Source organism: Phaethon lepturus, unplaced genomic scaffold, assembly GCF_000687285.1.
Source record: "Phaethon lepturus isolate BGI_N335 unplaced genomic scaffold, ASM68728v1 scaffold14647, whole genome shotgun sequence".
NCBI lineage: Eukaryota > Metazoa > Chordata > Aves > Phaethontiformes > Phaethontidae > Phaethon > Phaethon lepturus.
Window position 1 is genome coordinate 1,554 of NW_010554139.1, and position 12,373 is coordinate 13,926.

Here is a 12,373-nt window from a genome sequence, read left to right on the forward strand (position 1 = left end):
GTCAGTATCTTTCTTTCCTCCCTTTCCTCATCTTTTGAAATCATTGGACAATTTTAAGTTAACTTAAGAGAGCACAGAGGTCCGAATATACAAAGTATGTATTCATTCTATAATAATCAATATCTGAGGAAAGGAGAGAGACCCAAGTTAGTGCCATAGCTTAGGGAAAGGCTTATCAATTAAATGTTCCTGGCTAACGTACAGCAGAGTAGTGCAACACATGGCATGCACTGTATATATGTGTGTGTGTGTGTATTTTGGCATTTACAGAAAGAAAGGAATTTTAATACCCAAAGTTTCCAAATCACAAAATTGTAAAAAAAACTAAGTTTGCAACCTATTGTCTTGGACCACCCCTATGGAAATTAGGTTGCAAAAAACCAAAAGATGTAATTTCAACTTCAGATAGGAACTAAAGAATGTAAATGTGGGAGGATCATCATTCTTGAACAGTTTTCCTTCTTCTATAGTACAATTATGACATGATCAAAGTGGAGCTAACTAGTTTGAGTTTATATCCGGGTTTATAATAGTTCTTACTGATGGAGGTGAAACTTTCTCATCTGTGAATTCGATTTCTGTTAGCATTTATTAAATTAAATTACAAAGTGAAAAACTTGCACTCTTATATGGTATCCTGAGGTCTACTAATAGGCCTGTAAAGATCTATTGATTAGTATACCCCCCTGGTCTTTTCTGTATTCACTTCCCATTTGCTTTTTAGGATATCTGTGGTCTTCTGTTTTAGGTTTGTAACCACTGAGTTCAAGCGTATGTTGGTCAATGCCTGAGAAGGGTACCTATGTAAAGAACCCACAGGATCAGTCAGTGCATGGGAGCAACAGCCACCATAACACATGCTTCTAGTTGGGTGGCATAGGACAAAGCAGTGCCAAGGTTTCGGAAATAGGGAAGGGGATCAGTGACAAGGATGGTGACTTATTACCTTGGAGGTAGGCAGGGATATAGGATGCAAATGCGTAGGAAATGGGGTATTGTTCGTTCTACTGGTCATGAAACAACTAGCTGTATATTACTTTGCGCTTGTCATATTGAAACGGTTAATATTTGTTGACTATAAAGTGAACACCCAGTTCTAGATGCTAGTTATCAGCTCTTAAGCAGGAATAATAGAGAACAATAAAACAATAACAATAAAAATACCTTTGGAGTTATGTAAAAATGCAACAGCTATTAGTAGTACATGGTACTTCAAGCAATTTGTGTAAAAACCGAAGTTCCTAAGGAACTTTCCTTTGGTGGAAATGTAGAATGTCAGCTACAACAGTTGTTATATTCGGTATCAATTAAGGAAGCATGCTAGGTCCTTAAAGCAGGGACAACTATTAAAAAGGAAGAAATCTGCAATAAACTTTGTAGTCAGATCATCCTAACTCATTTGCACCTCATGAAAGAAAGATCAACCTTCATGGGTGAGGTGTCCTTATTCATCTTGTGGTCCACTGCTTTGACTTTTAGTCAAATGTCAAGAGATTAATGAGATTTCAAATGTCTTTGTGTGTCATATTGTTAAAGTCGGTTAAATATTGCATATTCAAGAAGTGGCACTCCTGAGACCAACATCCAACTTTAACCTTTTTCTTGAAGAAAAAAAAAAAAAGAAAAAAAAAGGGAAAAAAGTGTGTCAGTCTTTTACGTACACGGATCTTTAATGTAATGATGGTTAAGTAACAATGAATTCTGAGCTTGCTAGGTAGACCCCAAGGGTTTCTAACTTACCTAAATCTTTGGAGGATATTCTTCTACCTTTCACTTCCTCCCAGATAATTGTATCTCAGTTTCAGTCTCCAAAGTCATTTGATTATGCTGCCCATAGCAAACTTTTCAAGAAGAGCTTCTAGCTTCCTAGCCAGCTCTCTCTCACCTGCTAAATTGTCAGTGTTCATGAAATTAGGCAGTAGACTGTACTAACTTGGCAACTCAGGTGTTCCTGCCACACCCACCTATGCAGTAGTCTGAATTACTGTACAACACTGAGAAGGAGTTGGTGTGACGTTGCATGGGACTTGGATTTTTAGGAATGCAAGTGAGTTGTTGAAGTAGCTGGCTTCAAAGTTGCAGGATTTTCTTCCAAGATGGGTGAAACTAACTCGACAGCGATTAAGAGGAAGACCATGGATTAGTCATAGAGGAGAAGTCTACTTGCAAGGGACAGGCAGTAGTTATAAAATCTTACAGAATACATTACTTAAACTAATATGCCCTTAAAAAACAAATAACGTCCCTCCTCCAAACCAGCCAACACCCCCCCAAAAAAACAACCCCAAAACCACAGACTTTGTGTGCCTGATTTCTTCACATTTAGACTGGTTCTGAAGCCATTTGCTTATTGCTTAGTAACCCCTAATTATTTCTAGGAGGCAGGAGTTTTCTGCAAAACTTTTATAGGATACAATATAGAAATATTTGTTCAGTCACTGAAGATAGTGTGTTGTTTCATGTCTATACTTCATACCTGCTTATTGTATAGCACCCTAAGCAAATATAAAGCTTAGTTCATATGCAACGTATAGTAGTTCTAGATGGAAAGATTGGTAGGGAGAATAAGTTAGGGAAATTGATATGAGTGAGAACCTAAAACCAATTTTTCCGTGTTTAATCAACATTTAGAAGCAAAATGCTCTCAAATAAATGTGAAGTAAGAAATTATTTTAAAATACAGAAAATAAATGCAGACAGATTTGTATCGTCCTGTCTGAGCAGTTGCAGATGTTGCTTCTGTATCATTTGGATGTGACAGGGAAAGCCCCTCACTTAGGAGGTGTACACCTTACAGCCCCTGCCGTGCAGGACGTAAGCCTTTCACAGCTCCCTGCAGTACTGTAGTAGTCAGTTCAGCTCTTGAGTAGAGAGATGTCTCTATGAACATCTAAAGGTAGTAGTCGTGTGTCACTATGTTCATTTGAGCTACAGCTTATATGAGAAGTCAGTGGTGGTTGAGCCTGAAGAAGTATCTTCTATGATGTTATGAAGTTCAGAATGTTTTTTAACAGTATTAAGACATGTTTTTCTGACCCAAAATGACAGTCACTCAGGTCGAAGTGTATATCATTGCATGGATAAACTTAGAAGCCTGGTATGATAAAGGATAAGTGGGAATCATGTCAAAATGGCATGGCAGTAGAGAAGTCTTTGAGGAAAAAATAACCTGTGTCATCCTGTGATATTCAACAATACAGCCAGCTGAAAAGGATGAAAATAGAAACGGTAATTGCTCTGAGAAACAGTTATGCCATTCAAGTAGAACCAAGCCTGTTGTTGTTGAAAGCCATACCCATAAGGCGCAAAATGTCACAGTACGCTTGCTAAGACTTCAAAGGATAAAATAAGTTAATAAAGGCTCAACAAGTTGTTACATCTTGTCTCACTGTGCTGTGAACGGGGACTGGCCTTTTCTGTGGCTGGACTAGGCTTCCTGACGCTATTCCTGTGGGCAGCCAAGCAGATCATCTTGCAGCATTGCTGGCTGATTAAACTAACCAAGATATCTCATTTTAACACCTAATTGATGGAAAAGAAAGGAGTAATAACAAAAAATGTTCCAAATCTTTTCATTCCATCATATCCTACTCTGAGAGGCCCTATGCAGAAAACCGATGATATAACTGATTAGCTTAGTTTAATGGTGGGAAGTTTGTTCAATAAATACAGCAATTTCAAAACTTAGACTGTCTTTATATATTTCTAATATAGCAACCATAATAGACATTTTTTTATGCCTATCCAATTCCTAGACAAAACTAAGACTTAGGGTTTTGGCTGAGTGATTATGCTGACTGATAATCTTCAGAAGCAGAAAACTCATTTGAAAAATAAAATTTTTAAGTTAAAATGTAAGGCATCAATTTTCCATCTGAGGATGTAGATATCTGAAGGTTTTCTGATGACAAGTTCAGGATTGTGAAAAAGGAGAAAATCTTCAAAGCCGTATGCTCCTTCTCACCTGCTTAGCCATACAAATGCTATTTTTTTCCTCCCCTCAAGGGATTGTCGTCTTTGCATTCACTGTAGGTGCTGCTTTTCCTGAAGTCTAATTTAAGCATTATCATTAGACTTTATGCTAGTACTCCCATGAAGTGCAAGTCAAATCATATATATTAGCACTAGTGGATTTGATCAGTTTTTGAGAGAAAATGAATAGTTAAAGAAAAGGTGAAAGTGTAGCTATCATATGAGCTGCAATTAAGTATTAATGACACAAACTATTTAAGTTGGTACAGATAATAAATTAAAATCTAATTATGATGATGTCCCTGTGTAGCTTGTCAGATATAATTAGTAAGCTAACAGATGATATTAAGGGATGAAGTTAAAAATGCAACTATATATTTGAAAAGAGACCCGGTTTGAATGCAGTTACTATACCATAGGTTGTAGAGCTATTACTTATTTTCTATTCTAGCTTTTAAAACAGTCTCAGTATGAAAGCAATGTATCACTGCCAATTTGAGGTAATATAAAGTTGCAAACTTACAAAGTACTATACACAAAATTAAACTACATCAATCATTACTCTGTCATAGTGGTCTTCTTCAGATGCACTTATTTGATCCTACTGAAAGAAGTTTATTTTGTCAATTGCTAACAACAAGCACCAGTTTTATCAGGACCAGATCTATATAGTTGACAGATAAATGAATACTGAGGTTTTTCACTGGTTTAAAGAATGGTTTGGGGTTTTTGTTTTAGATGTTTTCAATAGTTGTCATAGCTCCCAGACAGTCACATATTTTCATTTTTTAAATTATTTTCAACGAATGTGTTCATCTCACAAAATAATATTTTTAATTATTTATGAACAATTAAACTTTAAAATAATTTTCTCTTTAATGCAGAAAGGGTATTATATCATAATGGAGAGATTAAAGTTATTTACATTTTTGAAGTCTTTTGAAAGTCTTTTCAATTTCTACACAATTTCTATACAAATACACGGTAGTAGTCTATATTACTTGAGACTTTTCCTGTGATATTGTTGTTTTTCCACCTAAATATTCTTTATTTTTCTAATTTTACCAAAAATCTAGCATTTATATGTACTCTTTATAAATTAATGTTTTCTTTTACTATTCAGAATCTAATTTTATAAAATTCTTTAGCTTAGTTTTTCTAAACACTCTAAGTTATATTTTTATGTGCATTTCATATTTAAGAACTCATTTCTATAGGTAAATTTCTTTTGAAGTCTAAAGCCATAGATCCATGTCTACTTATGAGTTTTCCACCATCTAAAGGCACTATATATTCAGGTGAGTGTTTGTGTTCTCTCTGAAGTTATTTAGGCAAGCTGCCACTCCTTAACTGGTAGCTTTTTCCTACAGCATTTGGTCAATGCCTTGTAGATTTGATATGGTAACTAATTATGCGTATATTTGTATCCATGAGCATTTACATTTTTATAGAAATGTATCTGCACACAGTCAGTTTTTGCAAGTCAGCTCTTGGTGGAACCTGATTGTGCAGTTGAAACCCCTCAGCTGAGGGACAGTGGTTATTTAAGCTGCTCTGACAAAAAAGTAGATGCTCACCTGATGATACCATTTGATTTTTTTTTTTAAATACATTTCATAAATGTGGTACAAACTTATCTATCCACTTTTGAAAAAAAAATACTATTTGTCTCATTTTAGCTTAAGCTTTTTTCTGATTGAACCAAGATCTTATTTATGTAAGAAGGGTTTGTGAAGGCAAGTGTGTCAGCAAAGACATGTGCTTGAGCACATGTGGTGGATTTCAGATTTGTGTTTTAAGCAAATCAGTGTAACTTTTCATTTAAAAAGGCCCTAACTTGATAAACGTTGGGTTTTTTTTCTTTCATAAATAGGTTTTAAAGGTTTCCATGGATATCTCCTCATTGTCACAAGATATTGCATCAACTGGCCGTTCCTTCTTTATGGTGAAAGAAAAAGATATGTGCTTCCCTTTGAATTTTTAAGATGAATAGGGGAAGAAATAGGATATCTTTATAAAGTCTAAAGCTCTTTTCTGTCTTTTAGGAGAGTGTAAAAACTGGGAAGATTTTTTTTCCCCCCTTATAACCACTCACCTTTTGAAAAGATAAGGAAAAAAAGGGTAGAAACTTCTTGTTCACCTGCATCCATTTAGTTTCAACTTGTCTTATCTTTCCTGAGGGCCATTCTTTCTTTGCTTATCATATTGCAGGTTGCTTACTAAACACCTCTCATCCCTATTCCTGTGAGACTTGGCAAAAATCCGGTAAAGTGTTGTTAATGGATTTATTCGCACTTTTGAAAGATCGTATTTCCTAGATAACATGCCCAGATTGTGACATATAGCTTTTTAGCCCACAATACAGCCATGAAATATCACTTATTTCCCTGGATGACAACAAAACTACTGCTGCTATATGTATTATATAAAGAGTCAAAAAACAGTAAAATATCTATGATGGCTCAACAGTCTTTCCAATACACATTTTTTCTGAATAAACACAGACAGATATTGTATATTTTGATCCCACCACACAACATAGAATGACATGAAGCATGGGTTTATGCCATTATTTATCCTACAAGAAAAACACACTCAAACTGTTACTTACTACGCATTTTCTTCAGAAATTACACTGAATGTTGTTGAGTTCAGAGAGCATGGGGTCAAACAGCAACACAAGCAGATGAATTTAGAAGCAGCATTCTGTCTATACTGTGAGGAAAAGTCATAAGCAAGATAAGGAAAAGGCAGATACAATACCCAAAGGAACAGATTATCAAGGTGGGCTTAGAGGTTTTGACAGAAGATAGGGAATTTGCCTGCCTAGGCTGTGGGACAGGTAGTCACTCAGTCTGAGTCTGTGCATTGTGGGATCAGCCTGGATACAGAGATACTAAGTCTGGACTGAGTGCAAAAACTAACTGGGGACTTTGCCTAACCCCCTGCAAGAAAATCTGTGTTCATGAAAGGTGTGTATAACAGTCATGCTTGTAACCAGCTACAGTAACTCATCCAGAAGGCAGTAATTGACAACTCTTGGCAATAACCTCCTAATTCAGTTCCATCAAGCTGGCCAGTCTTGATGCTGCCTGTGATGCCCAGTGTCCCAGGTTGAATTGTAGCCCACTATCACAGTTCAGTGCAGTATTTTGGCAGGCCAAATTGTGCAAAATGTTTGACCTTTGCTTGCCGTGAAATTCCTTGTCTTGAAAACGCAATTATACACATCTGTCATTTCTGGTGTCTACTTGCTGCAGCTTCTCTCCAGTTCTCACATAATTTGTTGACATTCCAGTTTTGCAGATTTTAATTCCTGTGGTCTTCCCATCAGAGCTGCTTTATCTGGCATAGATCCAGATTCACTAGATCCAGACTTCACTTTTTGTAGCCTACTTCCAAAGTCCTTGTCCCGTAAAGCACAATCTTCATTAAGACTGGTCAGTTCTCTTTTTCTAAAAATGTTGATGAACAAAGGCAAAGGACAAGCCTAGTTCAAACAGAGCACCGCCAAAATTTTGAGCAGATCTCTGCTATTTATAGGTGGCAACTGCATGTTGGTTCCATGTGGGAAAGTGTGCACTGCTGTACTGAAACTTATTGGGCATCCCTGAAGCCGTTTAACATCGTAGGTTTCTCTCTGAACCAGAAGGAGTGTTTCTTTACATAAACAGAGGGAAGCCCTATCAAATATGCCCTGATGCCACCATCCTGTAGGATACCTCTTGCGATTGTGAATCCTAGATGGAAGCAGTGACCTGTATTGAATCTGTTGCAGAACATATTATCTTAGAAAATGCTGGGGATATTACTTCATTGTTTCAAGCTACTGTTAAATTTTATCATCCTTGATGTTTGTCTCTTCACTTCAGATAACATGGGGGAGGAACAAACGAACATGGGCCCTTCATTGCAAGTTCCTCCTTCCCCTCCACCCCCATTGTTTATCTTATCAAACAAAAGATTGAACTTAATTTCTTTGCCTGAACTTGCTTTCTAGAATCAGTGGTCTGGGCATAAGTAGGCTGGAAGAGAAATACAGGTGCACAGTGGTAGCGCCCGAGGCATATAAGAAGTGACACATGCAGCAAATCCCAGGACGGGATGGTGGAGTCTCCCTGTGTTGGAGCAAGTTGGTAAAGTTATTGGGACCCCATAGTACATTAATGCCTAATAAACACTTATGCCCAGCAGAGCAGGCACAGTAGAGAAAAAGGAAAATGTACCATCATGATTTAACCCCAGCTGGCAACTAAGCACAACACAGCCGCTCACTTACTCTCCCTCCTGCCCTGCTGGAAGGGTAAAAGTGAGAAAGAAACTCGTGGGTTGAGATAAAAACAGTTTAAAAAGAGCTAAGAAGATTAAAAACAAATTGTAAGGAAAAGAGGGGGGAAAAAAACAACAAGGCAAACCAAAGAGAGAGGAAAATAAAACCCAAGAAGGACAAGTGATGCAAATAAAAACGATTGCTCACCACCAACGAACCGATACCCAGCCAGTCCAGGAGCAGTGGCTCCCCTGCCAACCTTCCCTCCAGTTTTATTGTTGAGCATGATGTCATATGGTGTGGAATATCCCTTTGACCAGTTGGGGTCAGCTGTCCCAACTGTGTCCCCTCCAAACTTTTTGTGTACCTCTAAACTACTCACTGGTGGGGCAGCGTGAGGAGTAGAAAAGGCCTTGGCGATGTGTAAGCATTGCTTAGCAGTAGTTAAAACATCAATGTGCTATCAGCACTATTTTCAGCACAAATCCAAAAAATATTCCCATAGAAGCTACTATGAAGAAACGTAACTCTACCCAGCCAGAACCAGTACACATATTAAACAGGGCTTACATACTGAGTTTCTTTTGCTGTTCTCTTGCATGTCTTCACAGATCAACCACTTAACAAGAAAATCTTGGCTCTCTAAATCCCTTTTTTTTTGTTCTCTGCTGGCCATCTCTCTTACTGTAGTCGTATCAATGTTCTTAACTTTTTCACCTCTTCAGAAATAAGTTGCCCTTGAGCAAAGTAGAATCCAGATTCTCAGTTAAAGCATCAGATCTGCAGCAGGAGGAAGGGTGGTATAGTTCACTGTTTTTGTTTCAAAACAGGGTGGCTTGCGCCAAGATAGCCTAGTAGATGAAGCCATTCTGTGTTATGTCCTTCCAATGCTTATGCAGAACTTTCCCCAAAAGTCTGAGCCAGTCTGTTACCATATACACAGGCTCCACTGCTTCCAGCAGCAGCTACCTGCATAGAAAATGTACAGGCTGTCCACAACCCATTGTCAGTAGGCCCATGCTGCTATTGTTTGGGTCCTGTTGAGATAGGGGAGGTGGGATATGGAACACAGTATTCAAACACATGCAGGCTTACAGTTCTTTTCAGAGCCAGAACTGCCTCTTGATTAAACAAGCTGAGCTGTAGTACCAGCTGACTTAGCTCAGTGGGGTCATTTGAAGCCAAAATAGCTGGGATCAGGTAGCTATGCTGACACAAAATGAAGGCTCTGTTGGTCTAGGTCGTACTAATGATGAGGATTAGATAAGGCACTTTTGGTACAGTCTGATGTATCACAGTGTGATGGGTTCTAGCTCAAAGATCCCAGTGGCAAGGTTGAAAATCATAGACAGGTCAAAGTAGAGCAAGCATCCATGCAAACAAAACAAGACATATGCCTGAGCCACTTAATAAGAAGGATAATAACATCTGAGGTGAAAACTCTGTGGTTAGATTTTAGAGATTTAATCAGATGTGGCATTATTGGTATGGCCAGATGATAGCAAATTAGAGAGTCTGCTGGTCAAAGTTATCCTAACATTGATTCGGAAAACAGTTGACCTAGCAGAGCGGGTTTAGGACTACAGAATTTGATCTGGTCATAGCTGCAAAACCAGATTTACTATCATGTAACATCCTGACCTCAGTTTAAGCCCTTTAATCATGTAAGTGTAAATGATGCCTACCTTGGACAGTTGCAATTACCAGTTGTCAGCTTTCATTTCTGTTGTAAACTTAATTGATGAATAATGCAGGATGTTACAGGAAACCGTGGCATAGATTCAGTTTTGTTGTAATAACCAGCAGCAAATTCCGCTTAGTGGTACTCTAGCCTTTGCTTTTGTTCTTTGGTCTAGTTGTAACAATTGTAAAAGATAGTCACATGAAAATCCAAGTATTTGTACTCCTGTAAGTTTTCACCCTATGGAAGACTGATGTAAATAGACAAAGAGGAATAGGAATAAATATTTAATACCTTTTCTTACGGAGCATGACTTTTCAGTAGGGAAATATAGAGAGCTTTTAACCTTATTCTTTGCTGAATATATGTGGGAACAGTAGTCAACTGTGTTTTATTTCTGCAATTTAAAACTGAAAACTTCAGAGAATTTTCTGAAGCCAAGGTTCATTGGTCCTTATAACTCTCAGTCCAGGGACTCTTGAAGGCCTAGCTAGTGCAATTAGTGTTGGTAACGTTGTTCAAAGCTGTTGAATGCAGTCAATTTGTGACAATAGTTTAGGGCTGTATCTGCATTCTGAGGCTGTTCATAGCTGGTCTATACAGGTTTTGTCAAAAAGACAGCTCTCAAAGTTTGAATGTGGTCTCCCAAGGATTTTGGTAGAAGCGAAATTTGATGCCAAAGCAGAAGCACATTTAAGATATTTGAAGTAGATAAACAGCATTTAATCTTGTGTGACAGGAAGCCTATTATTAAAATTGCAATCTCTTTAGAAGAATTCCTAGTTCTAAATTAAGCCCAGGGTATAAATTCCCCTTCTATTCTATCGCATGGTAATTGTTGCAGGCTTGATCTTTCTGAGCAGTATGTCAAAAGTCTTATTGAATCTTTACTGGCTCTGAATCTTGCTGAATGCGAAGAATTACTAATCTAACAAAAATAACAGATTTTAATCTAGTGAAGAACTTTTTGTCTACTTTTTGCCATTGATTTTAGGGCTTTATACAGCCTTAGTTTTTCTGAAAAAGATACGCTATATATTAATTCACAACATGCAAGCAGAAGTTCTTTCATGTAGCTGTGAAGCAAGAGCCACTAATATCTCAGGCTAGTTTTAAAGAAGGTTTTGAAGACTGAGTAAGGTGTCCTGTTAGATATTCTTGTTCCTCACACAGATCATTAAAACCTGCTCTCTGTAAAATCTTCTAAGCATCATCTAACTTCTGTCTGACAAAACGAAGAGATTTTATTTTAGTTGACATCTTGTAAGGGATGAAATAGGGTGTATCAGGATCTGACTTGAAGTATAGCATGCTGTAGAATTACTATGCTTTATAAAATGGACTATGAGCTCTAATGTATCCTGACATATGGAGAAAAATATCTAACTGAAAAGCTGCTATAGAGTTTGCTTAATAACAGCAATAATAGTCAATCCAGACAACGTGATTTTATCTTATTACAGTCTTGTTTTTTTAAATTTTTTTTTGGCTATGGAAGCTTGTGCTTGCAAGTACTGCAAAATTGACATATTGAAAGACTGTATTAACAAAAATGCTTAAATCCATATGAAAAGAATGCAAGTTAGGTGTTGAATATATGCACAATTAGGGACAGAAATATTTGAAATGTATACCCCGTGAAGTCACTCTATTACCTTCACCTCCATCCCTCCCCAGGTCTTCCAGCTAGAAGGGTCATTTGAGTGTGTGAATCTGCTTCGAGCAAAATTAGATGGGTTAATGCAGGCTGCCTGTTTGAACAGTTTAAAGCAGCGTAGCCTGGCTTGTCAGGGGAGACTAGGGAGTACTCCCATCCTCTCTCTGACTCACACGTGAACACTCACGCACAATCGTAGGGGTAATAACCTCCAACAATTGATCACTAGCAAACAGCTGGGAAGGACTAGTGTTTGCCATCAACAAAGCTGTTTACAAAATGAATGTCTGTCAGGCAAATATTAGCGTTATACTCTACTGTATTGTCAGTTACCTCTTGGGATGATAGCATTCGGTTTTACATGCATCAAGGGCCTTATGCTCCCCTACTAACAAAAAAGCAGCCTATTTGTGATGTACATAACATGTGCATTAATGACAGAACTGGCAGCAAATATTATGACTCTGCTGGGTACTAAATTTCATCTCTGGAGAGCAAAAGTTTAATCTGAATAATAAATTAAAAAGAAATGTTTCTTGTATGGACAGTCCCACAAGCTGCCTGATATGAGCATTTAAAGTTTGTGTGTACATCTTCAGTGGATCTTACCTTTCTGTTGTGTTTTTCACTTGTGTTTTCGTAGTAAATGTCCAATTATCCTCAGCTACTTACAGAACATAAGAAGCCGATAGCATTTCTAGAGCCTGTGGTGCCAACATGATGGTATCCAAACAAATCAAACTTGACTGCTAAAATGAGACACTTAATGTTTTATCAACACTGTGGCTAGATC